The following is a 25,713-nucleotide window of genomic DNA, read 5'->3' on the forward strand; positions in this document are numbered from 1 at the left end:
TATTATTTGAGATAAAGATTGCCAATGCCAACCTATATCCACATTCTTCATCTTCCTAAACACACAGACTAAACTTCCCAATATCCATTGCAGTAAGGTGTAGCTATGTGAGTCCTTAAAATATGAAGAGAAATGTTGGGTTCCACTTCTAGGCTTGATTCATATAAACCTCCTTGTTTTGATCCTCAGTCTCTCATACCCTAGGCTGGTAAAATGGAGAGGGTTCCAAGCCACTAGAGGTGAGCAGAGCCACAAAACTTCACCCCTTGATGACTGGGTAAAGCAAGAGCTTCCTTGCCAACCTACACCGATCTGTGACTTGAGTGAGAAATGCACATGTATTTTATTAAGCTACTAAAGTTTTGTGTAGCAACAGTCAGCCCACCCTAATACAGCATTAGTGCTATTGCTATTATTATAATTTTAATTATTAACAGTACAGCTATGATTTATTAAAGGTGTACTAACAGGCAATATATATAATAAGGCTTTTACTTACACAGTTTATTCATTTCTCACTATGAGGTAGGTATCATCTGCATTTTACAGGTAACACAATCAAGGGTCAGAGATCAATAATCTTTTCCTCCTCTGAACATTTACAATCTGAAGGATTTATTTGGTAATTACTTATGGATTGCCTTATTATATATGTTGCATTGATGCACTGAGCAGTTTTCACTCCTGTAGTTAGCTGATTTTTCTTCTACTTAAAATTGGTTTTCCTCATCTGGATAGAGAGCTACTAATGGGAGGGGTAGGCCTTACATCCCTATATTCCATATCACTTCACACATTGCTTCATGAGTACAGAAATTAATAGATATATATTCTTTAATTTATCTACTTATATATAAATTAGCATACATATATCTTAAAATATATGTAATACATAACATACATATTGTTTTGAGCAGCAGGCCTCTTAAGTAAATCTGACCAAGAAAACTGACTTATTTGCTACAGAGAGTTATTTAATACACTTTGCACAGTGCCTGGCATACAGTTGATGATCGATAAATGATTGCTTCCCTTTTCCTCTATCCCAGCAGCTACTTCAAGTACAATCCTATGCTGCTTGAAGAAAACAAGATGATCAGGAAAAAATGTTAAAGTGGTGGCTCAGGGCATTAGGCATCTGACTTTGGCTCAGGTCATGATCTCAGCGGCCCGGGATCTAGCTCCCTACTCAGCGGGGAGTCTGCTTCTCCCTCTCCTTGCAACCCCCGTCAGCTTGTGCTTGCTGGCTGGCTCCCTCTCTCTCCCTCTCTCAAATAAACAAAATCTTAAAAAAAAAGAAAACTGTTAAAGTGGTAAGTAAAGGTTGATTTTAACTACAAAGAATATTTTCTTACAGGGAGGAAGACTGCCTAAAATGTTAGGAGCTAGAGCCAAATAAAGATCATTTGCCAATTACAAGAGTATCTCATTTATAAAAAAATCTGCTCTGACACAACTTTCAGGAACATGAATTCTGGGCAAGCCAAGGAGTGTGTGCTCACATCCCCCTTCATTGCTAGTGAGCTGTAAAATGGTGCCTGGGGACTCACCTTCTATTTGCTCAGTTACATAGGTCTGGCCACATGGGATTCCCTAGAGCCATGGTATCATTCTGTGCAGCAAAATACCAATGTGTCCTCCTACGGCTCCTAGCATATTTTTTATATTTTGTTAGAAAACAACCTACAGTCATCTAAGGAAGATTTTTTCCTTCTGAGGCTGTTTGTTCCCATCCTTCATCTACCACAGGACTCCATTTCCTACTATGACAGTGTTGTCATGATGCAGACACTTGACGCAGACACTGGCCTTCCTATGGTTACATTTCACACTAACCACATACAGAAGGTCCCTCACTTAACAATGTTTTGACTTAATGAGTTTTCAGCTTTACAGTGGTGTGAAAGTAATACACATTCAGTAGAAACCATACTTCAGATTTTGGATTTGGCTCTTTCCCAGGCTAGCTATATGTGGTAGGACTCTCTTGTGATGCTGGGCAGCAGCACCACAGCCCCCAGTCAGCCCTGCAGTCATGAGGGTCCCCAACCGACTCACAAGCATTCTGTCCCCATAGAGTCATTCTGGTTTTCACTATCAGCACAGTATTCAATGAATTACAGGAGATAATAACATTTTCTTATAAAATAGGCTTTGTCAGATGATTTTGCACAACTGTAGGCTAATATAAGCAGGTTTAAGATAGATTGGGCTAAGCTATGATGTTAGGCAGGTTAGGCGTTTAAAAAATAATTTTTTTTCCTAAGATTTTATTTTTAAGTAATCTCTTTTGAGTGGGGCTCAAACTTACAACCCTGAGATCAAAAGTTGCATACTGAGCCAGCCAGGCACCCCAGGTTAGGAGTCTTAAATGCATCTTCGACTTACAACATTGTCAACTTCTGATAGGCTTATTGGGATGTAACCCCATTATAAGTCGAGGAAGATCTGTATAGCAATTCTCTGATCTTTCATTATCTAATTAATGCAAATATTTAAACTGCTATTCATTTCAGTATCATGTTCCAAAGAGTCTCTCTTTGAGAAGTTCTTTCAAGAAGAAATGAACACAAATGTGGGTCAGTTACTTTATTTGGTATAACTAAAGTATACATTTGGTTTTCTTACTCCTGCTCAGTAAAACAGTTGTAATATTTAATTTGTTGGCGGGATGGGCTTTTTCCGGGGTAATTTTCCCTTTAACTTTGCAGTATCATCTTTTACAGTAGGCAGTAAGGTTAATGTTATAATCAGCTATTACGTCGGCATATACGACTTTCGCTGCTGTTCAAATATAGCAACTGACTATAGAACACCCAAGCTAGAAAAGTACAGGTTTGAAAATCAGTTAATCAAACTCTGGACAACAATTTCTTTTAAAAATAAATATATTTTTTGGGGTGCCTGGGTAGCTCAGTGGGTTGGGCATCTGCCCTCAGCTCAGGTCATGATCCCGGGGTCCTGGGATCAAGCCCTGCGACGGGTTCCCTGCTCAGTGGGGAGTCTGCTTCTCCCTCTGACCCCTCCCCTAGCTTGTGCTCTCTCTCTCTGTCTCAAAATCTTTTAAAAAAATAAATAAAATTTTTAAATGGTTAACATTGATGCTTCTTTTAAAATTAAATTCTTTTTAAAATGCTGAATGAAAAATGCCAATCTCAAAAAATCACATTTATGTAACATTCCCAAAAAGACAAAATTATAGAGCTAGAGAACAGATTAGTGGTTGCCAGGAGTTAGGGGTTGTGAAGGTAACGGGAATGACTATAACCATTAAAGGATAGCATGAGGGAGATTTTTGTTTTTGGAATAGTTCTGTATCTTGATTATGGTAGTGGTTAAATAAATCTACACGAGATAAAATGACACAGAACTACACACATACTTTATACCAATGTCATCTTCCTGGTTTTGATATTGTACTGTATAGACAGGAAGGATGTAATTGATAGGAGAAACTGGGTGAAGAGTAACCAGGTCCTCTCTGAACTCTCTTTGCAACCTGTGAATCTTTCATTATTTCAAAATAAAAAGTCAAAAATAACTAAAAGTATGTTAGATTATAAACATATTTCACAGAATAATTTATGCAACCTGTAAGATTAAATAAAACCCAAACCTGTGCAATTATTTTATCATCGGATTTCCCATTTTGTATACAAACTACCCAGGATCTTAATAGAGGCAAGGAGAAAGTAGAAATGGAGTAGGTTTTACAATTGGTTTTGTTGTCAGGATGCTTACCGTTCATGACAATGTGAGTAAGAGAGAGCACTTGGGCAGTAAATATCTGGATGTCTTAACAAAGGGCAAGTAGTTACAATGTTAAATACAAACATGTATTTAAAGACTTATCTTAAAATCCATAACATTGGGGCACCTGGGTGGCTCAGTTGGTTAAGTGACTGCCTTCCGCTCAGGTCATGATCCTGGAGTCCCAGGATCAAGCTCCCTGCTCAGCGGGGAGTCTGCTTCTCCCTCTCACCCTCCCCCCCTCATGTTCTCTCATTCTCTCTCAAATAAAGAAATAAAATCTTAAAAAAAAAAAAATCCATAACATTTTGCCATTAAAAAAATAGAAAGCCAGGACACCTGGGTGGCTCAGTCAGTAAGTGTCTGCCTTCAGCTCAGGTCATGATCCCAGGGTCCTGGGATTGAGGCCCACATCTGGCTCCCTGCTCAGCAGGGAGCCTGCTTCTCCCTCAGCCTGCTCTGCCTGCCGCTCCCCCTGCTTGTGCATGTTCTCTCTCTCAAATAAAAATCTTAAAAAAAAAAAAAAAAAGAAAACCATGGGACAGTGTATTTGAAACCTAATTTAAAAATAAAAAACATATTTCGTGACTTCTGTATGCTAATGAAGATCCCACTGTGCATATTATGTGTAATTTGCAAAATACATTATTAGACTTATATGATTACCAAACATGTACACATAAGCAATAGTTTCTACAATTCAAACATCTCTCTGGCTAAATTAATATAAATTGCTGCAATATACCAATAATAAATAAGAGACAAAAAGAATTCCAGAAGCTGGGAGATGTAAATTAAACAAATCCAGTACAAGTTATTCTCACTAGGGCTTTAGACAGAAATCTTTTTATCACTGATTAAATGTAACATTCTGGGACTACATCAAAAACATGACTCTCTGATTCCATGTATCTCACACCTAAGCTGGCTCAACACTGGCTCATCATAACTCGGAATCTAAAGAGAGGCTGGCAGCACTTCATAAATACCTTCCTGTTCGCTCCTTTCTACAGTGATGCAATTTGACCTACATTTCCAGTGCCCATTGAAACTTCATAGGAGGCGAAAGAGGAGAGTTTTTCATTTCTCCTACCCTCTGATTAACTAGGACAGCAAATGCCACTCAAGGGACTGCTACCCGGCACAAGAAAAGGGGGAAAAAAAAGTCATGCCAGTAAGAAATTCCATAGGAGAACATTTAAAATTCCTGCATTCTCTGATTCTGCAAACAAACTGTCATGGCTTTACAAGATGACAGCAAAGAAGAGTTGCCCCACTTTACACCATAATCAGTCTAGGACACCAAGGTTTTTTATTTACTTCAGGCTCCCAGCATGATGAAAATTAAACTTGAACTACAGACTCTTGTCCTTGCCACCGTCTTTTTGTAAAAATAAGCTTTTAATTTTAGAATGATGCTAAATTTACAGAGAGGTTGTGAAGACCACACACTGTTCCTCTCTACCCTACACCTCGTTTCCCCTATTGCTAACCTCTCCCATTAGTATGCTACATTTGTCACAACTAATGAACCAATACTGACCTATTATTCTGAACTGAAGTCTGTACTTTATTCAGATTTCCTTAGTTTTTGCCTAATGTCCTTATCCAGTCCAGAATCCCAACCAGGATATCACATTACATTTAGTTGTCCTATCTCTTTACTTCTCTTCAAGACTATGAAAGTTTCTCAGACTCCTTTTTTGATGACCTTGACAGCAGTTTTGAGGAGTACTAGTTAGATATTTTTAGAAAGTCTTAAGTTTCCAATGGTTTTCTCATAATTATAATGGGATTATCGAATTTGAGGAGGAAGACCACAGAGATAAAGTGCCATTCTCATTATATCATATCAGGTGTACACTTTATCGTTGTTGATGCTAATTTGATCAGCAGGCTGGGGTACTGTCTGTCAAGTTTCTCCACTGTAAAGTTTTCTTTCCACCTTTCTATACTGTATTCTTTAGAAGGATGTTACTAAGCACAGCCGACATTTAAGTGATGGACAGTTAGTTTCACCTCCTTTTGGAGGATTATTGACATAAATCATTTGGAATTCTTCTATACATGGAAGATTTTTTTTTTAAGATTTTATTTATTTGAGAGAGAATGAGAGAGAGGGAGAGAACATGAGAGGGGGGAGGGTCAGAGGGAGAATCAGACTCCCTACTGAGCAGGGAGCCTGATGTGGGACTCGATTCCGGGACTCCAGGATCATGACCTGAGCCGAAGGCAGTCGCCCAACCAACTGAGCCACCCAGGCACCCCTATACATGGAAGATTTTATCTATTCTTTCCTATTTGCTTACCTATCCAATCATTTATTTACATCAGTATGGACACACAGATATTCCTTTTATATTAATAGTTTATATTTTTACATATATTAACATTATTATACTATATTATATGTATATTATATCCTTTTTTTTTTTAAAGATTTCATTTATTTATTTGAGAGAGAGAGAATGAGATAGAGAGCATGAGAGGCAAGAGGTTCACAGGGAGAAGCAGACTCCCCGCTCAGCAGGGAGCCCGATGTGGGACTCGATCCCGGGACTCCAGGATCATGACCTGAGCCGAAGGCAGTCGATTAACCAACTGAGCCACCCAGGCACCCCTATCCTTTATATTTATTTTATATCTTATGCTATAATTTAAAATGATATTATTTAGTTGTTTAAATTGTCCCAGCTTTGACCCACTAGGCGCTCTTTCAGGCACCTGTGTTCATCTGACATGCCCCACTACTGTGTGTTTAGTGTTTTGTTTTGTTTTAGCACTTTCGTGCTTTCTGGCATTAGAAGATGCTCCAGGCTCATCTTGTTTATTCCCTGCCACAACCATAGAATTAAGTGATGTCTGGTTCCTTTTACTGGAGAATGGAATTAGAAACCAAGGTCTGGGCACTGGCTCTTATCACAGTCTTTTAATGTTTTACACTTTAAAATTTCTACATAAACTACTTCTATAGTATATTAACACAATTATCTCTTTATCTTTATTTTGTGGTATAACATGATAAATCATAAAGAAGATGCTTAGTAATCAAACTACCATCTGGCTGGCCACCTTTCAGGTTTGATATGTCCAATAAATGCCTCATCATAATAAAGTTCCTCCAAAAAAATTAAGATTTTTATTTTCTGTTGTTATGGGGGGAGAGGAAATCTAGATTTAAATGCAGCATGCTCGCTCTTCTATGCAAGAAAGTCTCCTTTCTCCCCTCATTACCATAAAATGGTATGTCAACTCTGAATTACCTGAGCTAAAGGAAAATACAAATATCAGTCGGATCTGGCTTTGAAATACATTAGTGATGAGTTATGACAGCAACTACACATTCCCATTTATGTTTTGTTTATTTTAACGTTACACATAGTTTTTCTTCACTGAAACTAAACTAATTAGCCCAACACAAGGACAGAGCCAGGAGCTTCTTGAGCAGTGAGGGCACCTAGTGGGAAGCAAACAGATTTCTGTAGATAACAACTCTACAGACAGGAGTTAATCCCCTCCAACACACATAGGAAAATTTGTCACCTCAGACTTCAACCGTAGTCTGTGTAAACATGTTATGCTATTAAAATCTTTGGTGACCTCAGATTTGTTTTTTGTTTTGTTTTTGTTTTTTAGTAGAAAGCAGGCTGGGGCCAGCCCCTAATACTGATTTTCTCCGTCATCTTTTTTCAATCTGATTTAAGATTTATAGTCAATAAACATTTCTTGAGCCTCTACTATGTATTAGACCTAAACAGCACACTATGCCTGGTGCTTCCAATTAATCCAATAGATTAGAAAAACAATTAAGAGCCCTGTTACCATTTTTTCCTCCCAGCAGAGCTGCTGAAATTGTTGGGAGATAAGTCAGCCCTTTACAATGCTAAAAGCACAAAATGATTTGGAGAAGCACATAGTTTAATGTCTACTTCTACAGCTGTTGTTAACACCTTAGAAAGATCATAACTTCCTTATCTGTAAAATAGACAATCAAACTACTTCCCAGGGATAATGCATAGAAAGCACAGCCCTGGCATACACAATGGGTTCTGTAAGTAGTAGCTCATGTTACTATTTTGCATTTCATCATAAACATATCTAGGAAACACTAGGACTATCCCAGTAAGATGATTCATTGTTTTTATTATCTTGGGGCGCCTGGGTGGCTCAGATGGTTAAGCGTCTGCCTTCGGCTCGGGTCATGATCCCGGGGTCCTGGGATCGAGTCCCGCATCGGGCTCCCTGCTAGGCAGGGAGCCTGCTTCTCCCTCTGCCTCTCCCTCTCTCTCTCTCTCTCTCTGGCTCTCATGAATAAATAAATAAAACATTAAAAAAATTTTTGTATTATCTTTGTAAACACTAAAATCATCTTAAAAAAAAAATGTCAGTTCCTGTGTCCCAGTCAACCCGTCTTTGATAAATAATGCACATTCATTCAAGAGGCATGGGCCAGAATGGACAGTAAATATGTATTAATAACAGTAGCAGCTAACACTGCCTGAAAGCTTATTTTGTGCCAGGCACTGTGTGGATGTTGCACAAGCCTATGAGGTAGACATTTTAATTATCTCTAATTTCCAAATGAGAAACCGAGGCTATAGAGGTGAAGTGACTAGTGTGAGGCTGCTACCCATCTAGGCTAGGCCATCCACCCTCACAGAAAAACAACAAACAGAATTGTACCAAACAACTTAACATAAACACCCATTCCTTACTTCACGCTAATTCCTTTTTCAAACACTACTGTGTTGGGTGCTACAGTGGAATGAAAGAGCTAAAATGCTTCCTTTGCTACAGAAATGCAAAATGGGAAAAAGGCTATGGATGCTTTGGCCTCTAAAGGGGACTCCAAATTGGGACTTCTTACTTCCAAAATATTTTTCAATAAATAAAACTCATCGTTGTCTCCCCACAGCGTTTTACAGCAAGTAGCAACTCCCTGGCCCAGCCTGCAAGGCTCTTCACCCTCCGGCCCCAGTTCTTGCCTTGGGGCGTTTGCACTACATTCTGCTTTTGGACCCAGCTAACTTCTTTAGGACTGAGTTTAGAAGTCACTTACCCCTGGGGCTGGGGGGGAGAAGTCACTTACCCTTTCATCGAAATGGACTTAATCCCACACTCCAATTCCCTAAAACTGGTTTAAGCCTGTATCTTCATGAATGTCAATATCCTCGGAATGGGCAAGCATCCTACTACCCTGTATCAAAGATCTCCCCTACAGGTTTCCCCCTAGGACAATCAAAAAGGTATGGAGAAGAACAATCAGTTTTTGAAATTAAACAGATCAGGAGTTAAATCCTGTTTTCTATTTACGAATGGACTTCAAACAAGTCATTTCACCTCTATGATGAAGTTTAATTGAGGAGATAACAAAAGCACAGCGCTTAGCACATACTAAGTGCCATTATCATTATTATTCCCATATTACAGGAAGAAATTAACTCCCAATTAGCAAGATACCAAAAGCCACCAAGCTGGTGAGTGGTAGGGGTTTGGGTTAAAAGCCAGTTCTTTTTCCTTCTTTCTACAATTTACTGAGCACCCTTATTAAACACCATGCTTGGCAATGAAGACATAGCTGTGAAACAGGTACCCTGCTCTATAGTACTTACATTCTGGTAATGAAGAAATCCATCAAACATTTACACTAATAAATTTAAGTGTTTGAGGGAGAAGAGCAAAGTGACTGCTTCTATATGGTTTCTTTTTTTTTTTTTAATTTTTATTTATTCGACAGAAAGAGAGAAAAGAAGCAGGGGGAGCGTCAGAGGGAGAGGGAGAAGCAGGCTCCCCAATGAGCAGGGAGGCCGACATGGGGCTCTATCCCAGGACCCCGGGATCATGACCTGAGCCGAAGGCAGACACTTAACCCACTGAGCCACCCAGGAGCCCCATATATATGGGTTTTAGAACAAGTAATAAGATCCCTGGATCTTATCTGGAAGGTCAGGGAAGGATCCTGTGAAGAGGCAGCATTTAAACTGAGACCAGGAGGCAGAAAAGGTGTTCTAAGATGACGGTGGAGCTGGCACCTGAGGCAAAAGAAATCTCAAGAGAAAAGACTCTGGTAAGTATGGCTTGACTGAAGAACTAAAAGGCCAAAGCACCTGAGGAGGCAGAGATACAGGTGGGGCCAGATCAGAGGACCACAGAGGGACATGGTAAGGGTTTGAATGCCATCCATCCTTGAAGCATTGGGGAGCTACCAAAAGACTGGCTGCTCTTGATGAAACAGTTTTAGACTCACTCTGACCCTAGCTCCTTGAGTTCAGGCCCTTTTGGTATCTTTTTATTATCTGTATTTCTAATAATGGCAAGTGTAAACTTTTAATAAATATTCATGAGCCACTGGAAAGAAATCTCTGGTAAAGACAGATTAAGCCACTTCTCATCTTATTAATCCCACATCTGATGCTTCTATTAAAGGACCTATCACTGATTATTATAGCTGGGTGTGGACCTCTCTTCACTGTTTAGTTTTAAGTTTTGGGAAGCAAAGTAAATATCTTTTTTATCTTTACATCTCTCAAAGCCAAGTGCTCAATAAAGTCATTTTAATAGCTTAAAATCTTTTCTTGTATTTCTAGATTGGCTGAGTAAGAATCTTGTCAATTTATCCACCTTAGTTAAATAGATCTGAAAGGATAATATGCAGAGACTAAAAAAAAAAGTTTCACTTCCCTTTTGCAGCTTTTTTTTTAAGATTTTATTTTTAAGTAATCTCTACACCCAATAGGGTCTTGAAATCACAACCCCAAGATCAAGAGTTGCACGCTCTATGGACTGAGCCAGCCAGGGTACCCCTGAAGCTTAATTCTAACAACAAAAAACCTTCACCAATGTGTGATTAAAAGTACAATTTTTGTATTTTAGGATATATCACTTGTACAGTTCACATGCATATTTTTTTTAAAAATAGTTTAATTTTAATCAAGAACAAAATGCTCCAACAGAAGGTCTTTCAGTGATTTTCCAATTCTCAGAATTGTTCATATTATTTCTTTGAATATTTAATTAATCTGATAAGGGTAGGATAACTGCTTGGACTATTTATATTAAAAGATACAACTGAGTCATAATAGTTCACATGCTTTAAGGTTTATTTTGGGATTTCAGGAGATGAGAATGATGCGTTAACATGATGAAAGTGCAATTATGAATATGCTACTACTGTGTGCTAGTAATTCTCCATTTGATTGCCCTCTCCCCATCGCCAGACCAATTTTCCACTACTCTGGCCCTGCTCTGTGCCCCCAAAGACTTGACCTTTATGGGTAGAATCACTGGGTTAAAGCAAGCAGGCCTCCAGGTGGGTTCGGCCAGTAGAAGGCATCGGAAGAAGATCAAAGAGAGAGGGAGGAAAGAAAGTGGGGGAGGGAGTATTGCTTCCTTATTCCCTCTCTGCTCTCGGCTACAAACTCAAGCAGTGGCCGAATCCTCCAGGGCCCCGCCCTGCCGCTCCAGCTCTCTCGCTGGACTCCAGTAAAGCTATCTCTTCTCTTTGCTCCTTTGGACTCAATGGTGATAATGGCTTTCCATTGCAGTTGGTTCCACGGATTATAGGAGCCCCATGTCATCCTTAACTCTGGCATTCCTCTGAAAATAATCCTTTCATTAGTCTCCAGAACCATCTGAATGGGCTTGGTTTCCTGCCAGACCTAAGAATTCAAACCATAGACTTGTAAAACCATCAATCTCCCTCTTTTGCATATAGCAGTTATCATCACAATGGTTATTCATCTTCCAAAGCAATTCCTTCACACAAAGCACTGCGTGTAAGCTCTTATAATTCTCAGGCAGAAATGACACCTTTTAAACTGGTCAGTGCAGGAGAACACAGGAGGGCGCTCCCGAACGACAGCTACGACAGCTGGCAGAATGGAGGGGCTGACACAATTCTCTAGGCAGGAGTCTGTTACATGTCAAGAATAAAACGTTTACAAAGAGATGCTACTTCCTCCTACTTCTCCCTGGGTTTCCTCTCACTAAGGGCCTGGGATCACAGTCAGTGTTGTATTTTCACCCAGAACACCAAGAAGCTGTATCCCTGCCTGGGGAAGTTGTCCTGTGCGGCACTTCACTTTGCTAGTTTCTCAGATCTAGGCATCTGCTTACCACTAGGCCAAGCCACACAGAAAGAGAGCCAACCATCTTTTATTACTAGCCACCTGCCCATCTTTCCTTCTTTCTCTTTCATTCCGGGATAAATCTTTCTTCTACACTAAGGCAAAAGATGAGCAGGATGAGAAAATTCTGCTTTGTTCAGCCTTGCCTGTCTCTTTAACAGATCTGACCAGATTAGCACTTTTCTTTTCCACTGGAGAGGACTGGCATATGCTTATACCATAATCTGCTCTGAGCTCCTTCGGATTTTTCTTTTATCAAGTCAACTGGATTTGAGGTTAGATGTTAACTGAAATCACCTGGGAGTGTCTAACCACTCCACCTTGTTTTCACTTAGTACAAGTACCCTGAAGGTGACTCTATTTCTGAATATTGGGACATTCTTTTGAGTAAGAGCCTATTTAAAGAATTCTTCTAGGGGGCTGAAAAGAACTGATGTGGCTTAGGGGCTCCTGGGTGGCTCAGTTGGTTCAGCGTCTGCCTTCGGCTCAGGTCATGATCCCGGGATCCTGGGATGGAGCCGCACAAGTCTGGGCTCCCTGCTCAGTGGGGAGTCTGCTTCTCCCTCTGCCTGTCGCTCCCCCTGCTTGTGCACTCTCATGCACCGCGCTCTCTTTCCGCCTCTCAAATAAATAAAACCTTAAAAAAAAAAAAAGATGAAGAACTGACGTGGTTTATTCAACAAGCTACTCCACCAAGAACTCCAAATGTCTCCCTCTGCAATCCGTAGACATTCAGAGTTAACAAGAGTTGCTAAGATAAAAAGACAGGCAGACAGAGGGAAGTCTGCAGAAAAGATTCTCTGCCTCACTTTAGCCAAGGCTAGCCAAAGGGCAAGATAGCTCTTCTCCCAAACGGGGCGGGGGGGGGAATAAGCCCCTCTCTTCAGCTTTTGGCAACACCTGAGAGGCAGTGAGATTAATGAAACTTGGTTCACACTATATATACATTTACCATTCATTATCCTTACTCGTAAGCATTCATTCCAAAGGATATTTAATTGGGCAACTCTATAACCAGCTGTGTGGATCTACATCAAGTATTAGTCTACATCAAATATTAGTAGTGGTATCTTTGGGTAGTAAAAGTATGTGTAACTGTTATCTGCTTCTGTGTATTTGTGAAACTTTCCAATTTTTCTACAAACACCTATTTTTTCTTAGCGGTTCGCTGTTCTAAGAGGAGGTAACAAATCAAACACTTCATTTTTGCAATCAGGAAAAAGTTATTAAAAACCTTGCAAGCATTCAGAAATTTCAGTTTTCCATGAGAACCGAATTTATGTAATTCTTTTTTTTATGGAATTCTTTTTAACTTTTTGTTTTTATTATGTACTATATTAATACACTGCATAACCTTCTAGAAGGGTAGATGAGCATAACCAAGTCATTTTTCAACAGTCAGGAAAATGGTTCCTTAATCAATATTCTCCAAATCCTTTGACGCATAGAATGATTAACTCCAGAGACACACCTATCTCTTTTCATCAAACTCCACTGATATGGATAATAGGAAACCCATTTCTCCTTGCCCCCGTTACTGAACCTGTGGATGTGCACCATAGCTATGCAGGGGATGACAAAGCACACAGCCATGATACCAATCCCAGGCAGAATCTTGAACCACATCACACCATGGTCGTCAGGGCCAAATTCTTCCTTCCCGACTCCCTAAAGGTGACCCAGCCTCAGCCCCTAGCTGATAGGCTCCCCCCTTTTTTTATGGAATTCTTAAAACTTAAAATCAAAGTCATATTTTTTAGCTTTTGTGTATTTTAAGATTTTCAGTACTATATCTTGTAACTCTTTGTTTTAAAATTAAGAAACTATTCAAAACGTGAAAAACAAGAATACTAGATTTAACAGGTAATTTTTTTTCTAGTACACATCACAACCTTAATTTAGATCATTTAGACTCTTCAAGGTCAAAGTTCACTATTTTCATATGCTGCAGTACTAATTCAGGTTTTGGTTTTTTTTTTAAAGGAACTGTTTCTAAGAACATCACACAGATGATATCATATGCAGTTAAATGGTTAAGAGGCTACAGATGAAAAACAGACTGGTGTTTCTTCCACTTACAAATGCTAGCCAATAAAAACTTTCCAGTCTACAGCTGATTAATACTTGACACCAGATCTATGGAAAGGAAAGCTAATCGTGGCTGGTTGTTAGCTAAAGCAACAGACACACTAAGAAACCTGCCTACTATCACATCGTGCCTACTGTTTATTAGGACAACTGATTTTTCAGTTTAGCTCCATTACAGTTCTAAACAGAAAACTGGAATACTACCTTTTCTAGGAGCCACTGTTCTCATAATCTATAATAGCTAAACACGTGTTACTCACTGTCCTGCAGTGTTGAAATATATTCACAGGGAATCTTGAAAACCATAAACATTTTTACTAGCTTCAGGAAGCTAGTAAATTTGAACAAGTGATTCCTTTTAGACTGTCCTAATGTAATGGCAAATGGTCTCTTTTCTAACTTCGATTTCCAAATGATTTATAGTTACACCTACCAGAACAATAATAATCAACAGGATGGATAGTGGAAGGAGCAGTGAATGGAGTCTTAAATATCTCTTTTTAGGGCAGCTAAGAGGACCTATGTTCCAAAATACTAAAAATGTCTTTGAGTTCAGAACATTAAAACTTAAAAACAGCAAAAAACAAAACAAAGCACAAACAAAAAAACAAAAAACAGCGTGAACAAAATATAAACAGATGAAAAGTATGCACCTTTTTTTTTTTTTTTAAAGATTTATTTGAGAGGGGCGCCTGGGTGGTTCAGTCGTTAAGCGTCTGCCTTTGGCTCAGGTCATGATCCCAGGGTCCTGGAATCGAGCCCCGCATCAGGCTCCCTGCTCCGCGGGAAGCCTGCTTCTCCCTCTCCCACTCCCCCTGTTTGTGTTCCCTCTCTCGCTGTCTCTCTCTCCGTCAAATAAATAAAATCTTTAAAAAAAAAAAAGTATTTGAGAAAGAAAGAGAGGGAGGGGAGGAGCAGAGGGATGGGGACAAACAGACTCTGTACCTAATGCGGAGCTCGATCCCACGGCCCTGAGATCATAACCTGAGTCAAAATCAAGAGTCTACTGCTTAACCAACTGAGCCATCCAGGTGCCCCAAGTATGCATTTTTCAATGAAGAATTTTGCTAGCACTCTTTTCAGGATTAAGTTCAAGGATTCTAAAGGTTCAAAACACTTGCAAAAATGAGACCATGAGACGAACTAGAAATGCAAGAGAAAAAGACAGTTTTTGACTAGTATTAAGTGTTAACATGTTTAGAAGCTGTAGAAATCAGCACCTGAAACAAATTAGAAAAAGGCAATTTAAAAATTAGTGTTAAATGTTAGGACAATGTTCTAAAAGCTACAGAAAAGTCTTGACATGTCTCTATTTACAAAAAGTTTTGGCTAAATAAGAACCACCATATTAACACTATGATCATATTAATGGTTCAGACTACAGCGAAACTTTACAAGCAAGGGGGAAGGGCCTAACATACAACCCTATTGTTAACAGAACCCTGTCTAGAGACCCTAATTAAACAAAAGTGTCAAACACTCCTCTCAAAATCCCTTGTAGTGGTGGGCCTCAACAGCAGAAAACAGAGTAGACCATTTAAAAAAAGAGTCCAGGGGTTGGGAAGACAAGTGACTATACCACAAGGTGGTAATTACACCGTGGGGAAGTAAAAAAGGCCAGACTGAAGGGCTCCAAGAGGTACTTCAAAACCAGCTAATCATGGCAAGAAGAGATGGGACAAATTGGCTTCTCAACTGGCTATCTATGGGGATATAAAAAGAGGCTGGGCCTCCAAAGCAAGAATAAACAAAAGTGGCTACTAATGGCCAAGGTGAGGACTAGATACCTCCATTACACACCAGTGTCCCAACATATATTCACCCATCTCCAATTCAGCCCAGAAACCTGAGAAACCAGAAGAGAGGCTTCTCCACTTGGGAAACCAGCGTTCTTGAACCATCCACAGCAAAGGCATGGGTAGTCAGAATACCTAAGTTTTCCTGCCAACTGTCCTATGTTGCAGGGGAAATTGCTTACCTTTTCTAAACCATTTGCTCAGCTGAAAAACAGGAAAAATATGCTTTTCTCTGACTTCAAAAGATTATTAAAAATAGGAGTATATACTTGAAAATGCTCTGAATAAAATCACACTGTACTTACACAACATTTTACTGCTAAAAACATGGTTTAACTTACAGCCAAAGGCTATATAAATGTAGGTTGTTCCTTCGACCCATAATCTGTAAGGTTTAAAATATTTATTTTTAAGTATTAGCAAGGTTACAATGAAAGCCACTAGACAGGTGGAGAAAACAGAAAAACAGAAGCAGGGCAGTGTGGGGACATTCAGTGCAGGGGCCAATAACTATCTCACTGTGGCCTAAGGGAATCACTATGAACTAAGGGAAACTATTCCTAACAGGAACCGTGTTACCAATAAATGACTAAATTATAGTTCATATGATTTTCTTTTAAAAATCAGTGGGGGCACCTGGGTGGCTCAGATGGTTACGCATCTGCCTTCGGTTCAGGTCATGATCCCAGGGTCCTGGGATCAAACCCCACGTCTGGCTCTTGGCTTGGCGGGGAGCCTGCTTCTCTCTCTCCCTCTGCCTCTCCCCTGCTAATGCTCACTCTCTCTGTATCTCTCTGTCTCAAATGAATAAAAAAAAAAAAAATCTTTAAAAATCAGGGAAATGGGGTGCTGGTTGGCTTAGTCGGTTAAGTGTCCGACTCTTGATTTCGGCTCAAGTCATATCAGGGTCATGAGATTGAGCCCCACTTTGGACTCACACTAGGCATGGAGCCTGCTTGAGATTCTCTCTCTCTCTCTCTGACCCTCCCCCTCCCCATCTAAAATAAATAAATAAATCTTTAAAAAAATAATAAAAATCAGGGAAAGGATAGAAAAGATTACTATGTAAAAAATGGATAAAATGTTATTGCCCTTGGAATGGTAGGCACTTACTAGTGGAAATGGAAAGAGATGGTGGAGTCACAAAACTGCTTTTGAGCTTAAGAACCTTTAGAGGCATGTGGGGTTGAGAGGGAAAGGGGTGAACCAGGGGTCATCAGCATGTTGCAAATAGTAAATGGGATCAATAATGCACAAAGCAGCTTGCACAAATGTTCAGATAGTGGACATCTGTTGGTTTTATCAGCCCTGTATTCACTCCCCTGCTGGGGAACAACCCCCCCGCCCCAGTAGGTACTTTCTTGGTGAAGCAGGAAACAAGGCATCTTCCAGAACCCAGGCTGACCCTGAGAGATACACTCTTAGTAGAGGGTGGAGTTACAAAGAGCTGGAAAGGTTAATAAGGCCAGCACCCTGTGAAGACTGTCCATTGAGGCCTGGTTCTTCAGCTCTATTGTCAATTCGGGGAGCTACACCACATCCTTCCAGTAACCTCCTTTTTTGCTTAGGGTAGTCCGATTTTGTTTCCACTACTTACAACCGAAGACCTTTAGCTGATTAGCTATTATTTTCAGTCTAGGAGAATCTATTTTCTCAAAGATTTGGGAGGTAAAATTTAAATATTTTAAATTAAAGGTAATTTTAAAATATTAGTTTTGTGGTAAAATAAAGGGATGTATCATGGAGTAGAATACAGAATTCATGTAAAATTTTAAGATACTGGATTTTCCTTTTGAGATTTCTAAAGATATGCTCCCCCCTCATCCATGCAAACTTCTTTAGCAATGGATTTAAGCACTGATACAGGGATAAACTTTCCGTAACTTTTAGAATCAGCCCCTAACTAGGTAAAAGATCTAGGGCAAGTTACACAACCTCCCTAAGGTTCACTTATCACAACTTTAAAATGGGAGTAATAATAGTACCTACCTCATAAAGCCGTTATCCCAAGAGATAACACAGGGAAGCACTTAACACTATGCCTCACTGCAGAGTTTATCAGTCATGGCAAACAAGGGTTAATATACAACAGCAAAGGGCATACTCTTCACAAAGATGGCCACAATACAGCTGCCACCCCCCCCACCCCCGCCAACTGCTGTCAGCATGACCTGTGATCTGTACTTTGCAGCATCTTCCATCAAAAGGTGGTGCCTACTTTCAACCCTTGATTCTGGATTGGGCTTGTGGCTTGCCATGACCAAGAGAATGTGGCAGAGTGACTCTGTGTGACTTCTAAGCCTAGGCCTCAAGAAGCCTTGCAGCTCTCACCTTGAAACACAATGTCTCCATGTGAGGATAACGTAGTCTAGCTGCTAGAAGAGACTGTGTGGTGGTCAGATGAGCTGTCCCAGCTAGACAGATCCCTAGACCAATCAGCTCTGACTGGAGACTGCAAATGACAACAGCCACATCAGTGACCTCAGGCCAAACAAGAGCAGTGGAAGAACTACCCTGCCCTAACTGTGTACAAATAAATGGTCATTATTGTAAGCCACAAAGTTTTGGAGCAGGTTCTTCTTATTGTGCAACATGTAACTGATAGGTATACTTCATCAATTATCATAGTATTTCTACATTGTTTTTATTCCATGCATTTCCTAAAATTTCCTACAAACAAACCCAAAGCCCCAGTGTTTGCAAATAAGTATGTCACAGCCAGATGTGGTTATACTTCTCATTCTTCATAGCCAGGTCAACGTTTCTAATTTCACAGAAACATTGAAATGTACCTCAGAACTTGGGGGTTTAGGTTGGAAAGTAAAACATTTTGTTGGTACGGAGTACCAACTCCGTAAATGCTAGTGAGCTGTTAGCCCTGGAACATTTTTTTCAACAGTGTACACAGAGATAGCACACTAAAGGTAGCATGACTAATGACTAGGTGAACCTAGACCACACTCCTGTCTTGGCCAAGGTACCTGGTCTGGTCAGAGGGTTTAGGCTGGTGAATGTGGCAAACAAGGCTCTGTCCTCATGCAAGCCTCTAGAAGGAGGAAAATACTGACAGCCAATATTATTATCACCACCAATATTATCATCACTGTCACTACTATTATTATTATATATCCTTACTTGTCCCATCACTTCTTCCTCCTTAGTTACTGCTAAGTTATCTGGAACTCTGCTAAGCACTTGCCTTATTTAATCTTCACAACTTAGCAAGGTATTGCCTACATTTTCTTTCATTCATTCATTCATTCATTCATTCATTCAGCTTTACACCCAATGAGGCTTGAACTCATGACCCCAAGGTCAAGAGTTGCATGCATGCTCTACCAACTGAACCAGCTAGGTGCCCCAGTATTGCCCATATTTTATAGAGGAGGAGACCAAGGCCATAAATGGCTAAAAGTAACACAGACAGTAAGTAGCGGAGCTCAGGCTTTTAAACACTACCCTATACTGCCTCCATACATCTGAACTCCTTAATGATTTTACAGGAATCTCAATGGAGAAAATCTTTCACAGCAAGAAATGAGGCACAACATACTATCATGAAATGTCTGTGTTTCAGTGTGTTTCCTCTGAAAACTGTTATTTAGTCCTTTATGGATTTTTTTTTTCTTTCCTGTTAGAAAAGTCTGGAAAACAGGGGCACCTGGGTGGCTCAGTCATTAAGCGTCCGTCTTCAGCTCGGGTCGTGATCCTGGGGTCCCGAGATAGAGCCCCGCAACGGGCTCCCTGCTGAGCAGGGGGCCTGCTTCTCCCTCTCCCACTCCCCCTGCTTGTGTTCCTGCTCTTGCTGTGTCTTTGTCAAAAAAAAAAAAAGTCTGGAAAACATTCTTGCTTATTAGTAAAACAGAAAACATTTTTAAGGTATATGAGAAATGTATTTCACTTCTATTACAACACAGACTATGAATGAAAGCAGTCATGAGTTCAACTAGCCACAAATAGGAAATATTTTAATTACTATATTTATTCTTCAATAGCTTTATTATTTTTTCCTGATTATAAAAGAAGCACATGCTACATAAAAAGAAAAACTGAGAAAGACAGTGTGGTTTTTTTTGAGAAAAACATTTTTTAAAAAATCACCCACAATCTTATTACCTAGAGATAACAAGTTCGTATTACTCTGTATATCCTTTTAGATACTTTCTTTTAGGTTTCTATATACAGGGCTTTTGACCACCTTTAAAAAATCATTAAAAAAAAGAAATCACACATCATATTCTCATGTTACCTTCTTCTAAACATCATTCCACGTCAAAGAATATCGACCTGCATCACTTTTTTTAAAGATTTTTAAAGTAATCTCTACTCCCAATATAGGGTTCAAACTCACAACCCCAAGATCAAAAGTCCGCACTCTCTACTGACTGAGCCAACAAGGCACCCCCTACATCATCCTTTTTAAAGACTGTACAGTATTTCACTGCCTGGGTAGGTCCTAATGGACCTAATCAATCCTTTATTAATAGACATTTGGATTACTTTCAATGTTTTGCTATTATAAAAAGAAAATGAGGCAGTGAGCAGTCTGGTACACACATCTACGCACATTTGACCAATTGTTTAAGATAAATTTCTGGATTTTGACTTGCCATTTCATTTCGTGACTTTGGATGCATGTTGCCCAAATTGTCATCTAGAAAATATATACCAAATATACCTTTTTTTAAAAAAGGGAAACCCTTAAAAATTTAAGAGTAATAACATTTACTACTATCTACATAAAATGGCAAAATATTTTAAAAAGTGCATCTTATGTCTAAATATCTAAAATACTGGGGCGCCTGGGTGGCTCATACGGTTAAGCATCTGCCTTCGGCTCAGGTCATGATCCCAGGGTCCTGGGATAGAGCCCCGCATCGGGCTCCCTGCTCCGCGGGAAGCCTGCTTCTTCCTCTCCCTCTGCCTGCTGCTTCCCCTGCTTGTGCTCTCTCTCTCTGTCAAAAATAAATAAAAATCTTTAAAAAAAATAAAAATAAAAAATAAATATCTAAAATACTAATGCATAACTCTGATATTACAGTACGTTTACATTTGGAAGGGGAAAGATTCCAAAATACCCAGTAACTTCAGCATAATGTTGTTTCGAAAAGTTATACTCCAAAAAGAACATACTTGCCGCAAAACAAGCAAATTAGTAGAGAATGTTAAAAGGCAGGAAGGGAGGCAAAAAATAAACCAATCAGTTACAGCAATTATCAGGTCACCAAATCTGCATCCCATACAATGACCAAGAGAGAAGGGTTGAGAGAGGAGAGAGAGAAAAGGTGAAACTAAAAGCAGCAGCCCTCAGAGCTTCAGTGATGGCCGGATGAAATTACACACAGACATAGACATCTACATGCTCTGCACACATCAATCCTGGAGCTAATCTCCAGGAGTTAGAGCACAAGAGGAATCTTTGTGTGCTTAATTTCACCAAACATCATGCAGAAAGGGGGTGGGGGAGTCCAAATACAGATTTCCTTAAGGTAAGAGTGTCTAGTTAGCAGCCTGAGGGCCTAGTATCAGTTATGTCCTTTCTAGGAAAAAGGGACAAGAGGAACTTGAAGCACGAGACAGCTCCAAAGGCATAGATTCCTTTCAAACCATCACACAGGACAGGGTTCAAACATCAAACTTTATGGAAAAGTGGGCAAGGTGAGAACATTTTTAGCAATAAATAAAACTTCCTGGTGATATAACGATACATGTGCTAAGAAGGGAAGGCCACACACTATATATAACTAAGAAGAACTAACCTGATGGAATTTCATCCTAATGGAAGAAGACAGGGGCCTTAGATAATGCTGCTATACCAAAAGCACGGAATACTTGAGGAGGCAAATGACAATGTGTATGCAGGGGTGGGGGTGGGTGGTACAGCTTGGTGATGCCACAGACCTATAGGACTTAGGAGTCAAACATTCTTCTAGGCAAGAGGTCAGCAAACTATGGCCTATGGGTCAAATCCACCTGCTGGCTGTACAAATCACGAGCCCAGAAGAGCTTTAACATTTTTAAATGTTTCAAACAAATAAAAACTTATTTCATGGCACATAAAAATTATATAAAATTCAAATGTCAGTGTCCACAAAGTTTTGGTGGAACACAGCCATAGCCATTCGCTTATGTCTCTGGCTGCTTTCTAAATACACTGGTAGAGTTGCACAGGTGTAACAGAGAGATGGCAGGGGAAGGGGATGCTGACAAACTGGAAAATATTTACTATGACGTCCTTTCAGAAAGTTTGCTGATCTCTGTTCTAGGCCATGAAGTCATGTAGTTTTTGAATGGATCATGGCTCCAAACCTGGGGACACTTGTTGGTTTGGCCCCTGAAAAAGCTAAGATTTAGACATCACCTGCCAGCCTAACAGAGAATGCAACCCCACGGCCAAGAACAGAAGACAGGTCTAATAGGTCCTATAGCTGCTGGGGTACCTGCCCATGGTAACCAGAAAGATGTGAAAGGCTTTTATGAGTTCAAAGTAGGATGACCCCTAAAAGCTTACATGGGAATATTCTGAAACAACATACTAGCTTTTCCTTCACAAGACAAGAATAAAACCATCCTCAAGATGGCTACCACCTTTAAGCATTTCTACTAGGGGCCTAGGGCTGAGCAAAGCCTTTTGCTTTTATTATCTCATCTAATGCTCACCTCCTCCAGACTGAGAGAGGCTGGATAGCTCAAGCTGAGCACAACCAGAAAGCTTAGGAAATGGGCGTCACAACCAGTCACAGTTTGTGTTCATACCACTACCCCACTTAAAGGCAGTGGGCATGAATGCTCACCACGAATAAATGAAAGGAAAAGACCACAGGAACAGTGGAAACAAGTTTGTTCTTACAGCCATAAGCATTTAAGTATTTTATTCATATTTCTCTTCTTACTCATAATACCTTCTCTTCTTTCAATGTTTAAAGATAGGAAAATACAATTCATTTCTTCCAGACCCTTTTCCCTGTTGAGAAAAATCGATGCAGGTGCCCAACTGTGGAGGCATTTTAAAAATGCCAGAACTAGACAAAGTTATAGGTGTAGCTTCTACTAATGAAGCCCCTGGAGTACCTGTGAGGGTCCCCAACACAAGGTGAGCAAACCCTTTCAGAGACAATGGGCTGAAAAGTACAAGTGCAGTTTTTCAGTTTAAATTTTACATTTAAATTACAAGTGAAGAACAAAAGTTAAGTGGAATCTTACACAAAGAGACAGCTATGATGCTGGCGGGTGGTTACTGTCACTTTCGGCCCAGCACCCATGTCTTCAGCTTTACCAAGCGCACCACCATCTTCCTTCAACTCCCCCCACCCCCGGATATCGACAAGGTAAGGACCACTTAATCCTAACTCATTTCTGGAAACCTAATCTTTAAAAAATGTTTCAATTTGTTAATATTTTCATTATTCTTTGGGAAATAATATATATCATTACCATGTACCGTGTTTATATGTGTTCATTCTGGTGTTGAATAGTGGTTATCACATCTAGCTCCCAAGTCCTTAACATGGGCCAAAGGAGGGGTTGAGAGTTTTTTACACAGGAAACTTAATTCCTGCCTCCTCACACCTCTACTGCCATAGGCTTTATCCAGATGAGGAACTGGAGGGTCAGGTAGGTTAAGTAGGTACAGTGAATGAAAGAAGCCAGATTTGAATTTGAGTCTGTTTTGATGAGAAACTTTTTCCATCATGCTCTGCTGTTTGGCCAAGGCAAAAACAGATTTTCTAGAATGATTACCTCCCAGTCACATTTCAGATTTGCTGGAGAGCAGTAAGAGAGTGGAGCTGGGTGAACCATTTGCTCCAAGGGCTTGTTGTCAAGATCAAATCTCTGCTTATTGACCATCAATCTATCTGCTCTAAATTTTTAAATTTAAAAACAGCCACAATGCACCCAAGACTAGCATGTCAAGCCCTTTATATGTGTGTATGGTTTATCAACTAACAGGCAATGCTTTGCTGTGGCAACAAAATATAAGTGTTTTTGCACCTCTAAGACCACGTCTAGGCTAAAGACAAGCTTAAACAGCAAGTACTGGGCACAAAGATCTGTATTTTCTTTTTTTCCTTTTAAGAATTATTTTAACTCCCATTTTATTCAATAAAAACATACAACTCTAACATTTTGGGGCTCTGGACCTCTTTTATAACACAACCACAGACCTTCTCCCTAGAAAGACACATACACACAAAAAGGTTTGATCGCAATGACAGTGAGTTCAGGAATCTCTTGAAGCCCATTCATGGACCCCCTAAAAGTCCAAAGGCACCAGAACAACCTTTGCTCTAAAAAACATACTGCAGGGGCGCCTGGGTGGCTCAGTCGTTAAGCATCTGCCTTCGGCTCAGGTCATGATCCCAGGGTCCTGGGATCGAGCCCCGCATCAAGCCCTGCATCAAGCCCCGCATCGGGCTCCCTGCTCTGCGGGAAGCCTGCTTCTCTCTCTCCCACTCCCCATGCTTGTGTTCCCTCTCTCGCTGTCTCTCTCTCTGTCAAATAAATAAATAAAAATCTTTAAAGAAATAAAATAAAAAAAATAAAAAACATACTGCAGGGGCGCCTGGGTGGCTCAGTCGTTAAGCATCTGCCTTCGGCTCAGGTCATGATCCCAGGATCCTGGCATCTAGCCCCGCATCGGGCTCCCTGCTCTGTGGGAAGCCTGCTTCTCCCTCTCCCACTCCCCCTGCTTGTGTTCCCTCTCTCGCTGTGTCTCTCTCTGTCAAATAAATAAATAAAATCTTTTAAAAAATAAAAATAAATTTAAAAAAATAAAAAACATACTGCAGAAATGTCTACATCATTTCACAGTCCTGGGGTAAAGACCTTAGAGCCAGCTCTCTCATCATCCTTTATAATTTCAGAAGGCTAATATTAAATAAACACTCAAACTTCCATAACTAGACTCCCATACTCTCCAAGAAATCAGCAATCTAATGACTTGAGTAAAATCACCAAATCTAAGATCATATAAATTCAAAGCCCAAATCAGTTTTGTTATAGCTTAGAATCTGCTACTTCTTTCTGCCCAAAGATTTCCCTAAAAAAGAAAGAAACATTAGTATGGTCTAGAGCTTGAATCCTTCCTATTTTAACATTCATGGACACATTAAGATATAATTATATGGAAAAAAGACTACTAAAATTTACTAAAACATGTCCTTTTACTATACATATGAAAAAAACGTCAATTAAGAGAATTCTTAAATATTCACATAGATCTATGTCAATGCAGTTGCAAGTTAAATTATACGGTTCGCAAGCAGATTTTTAAAATTTTCATGAAGACTCAAATTTGGATGGTTTCGAACCACTTGGATCAAGAACTTTCAGAAATGTTTATTTTTTAGGTATATCTCAAACTTTAAAGTCTTTCAAATCTCTCTTGTTCTCATTGCTTTACAAAATTTCTAGCACTGTCCATATTTTTACGTTACAAAATGAATATATATAAAAGTGTGTGGCCAGGACTCCATCTATGAATACAAGATAGACTGTCTCATGAAAATTTAACAGTTACAAGAGGTGGTAATACTCTGCTATAGACAATACTAAAGATTATTTTAAATCACTATCACTAGATACTGTTTCAAAATCATTATATGATAAGATGAATTAACAAGTAGCTTACACAGAACATCATTTCACCACTTGACAATTATCTTTTAAACAGCAACCATCCCCACCAAAATGCAGTTGGGATATATAATCAATTGACACAATTTACAGTGTGTAGTACCGAAGATTTAAAGCGAGTCTCCCGTTGGTTAGAGTATTTTCTTCCCTTCTAAAACCGAGAAAATGAACAGGGCCTGATGCCCATGCACACAGAGAGTTTACGCCAGTATTATTTTAAGGCCAGGGGAGGCTTCACACCCTTGGGGAGGTCAAATTATACCTCAGAATCTTCACTCGAAGTAATTTTTGGGGGTTTTTTGCCTTTGTGCCAAAAG

General features: G+C 39.7%; 1 protein-coding gene and 1 pseudogene across 2 annotated transcripts in view; both read right to left on the reverse strand.

Annotated features, from left to right (window-relative positions):
- The window catches only part of ATXN7 (ataxin 7), a 134,161-nt gene that overhangs the window by 107,251 nt on the left and 1,197 nt on the right, over positions 1-25,713 (reverse strand). The gene's annotated exons all lie outside the window — the stretch shown is intronic.
- On the reverse strand, positions 13,247-13,502 carry LOC114214655 (NADH dehydrogenase [ubiquinone] 1 alpha subcomplex subunit 1 pseudogene; annotated as a pseudogene).

Source organism: Eumetopias jubatus, unplaced genomic scaffold (genome assembly GCF_037043125.1).
Source record: "Eumetopias jubatus isolate StellerSeaLion01/CBP00866 unplaced genomic scaffold, mEumJub1_p1.0 scaffold_1, whole genome shotgun sequence".
NCBI lineage: Eukaryota > Metazoa > Chordata > Mammalia > Carnivora > Otariidae > Eumetopias > Eumetopias jubatus.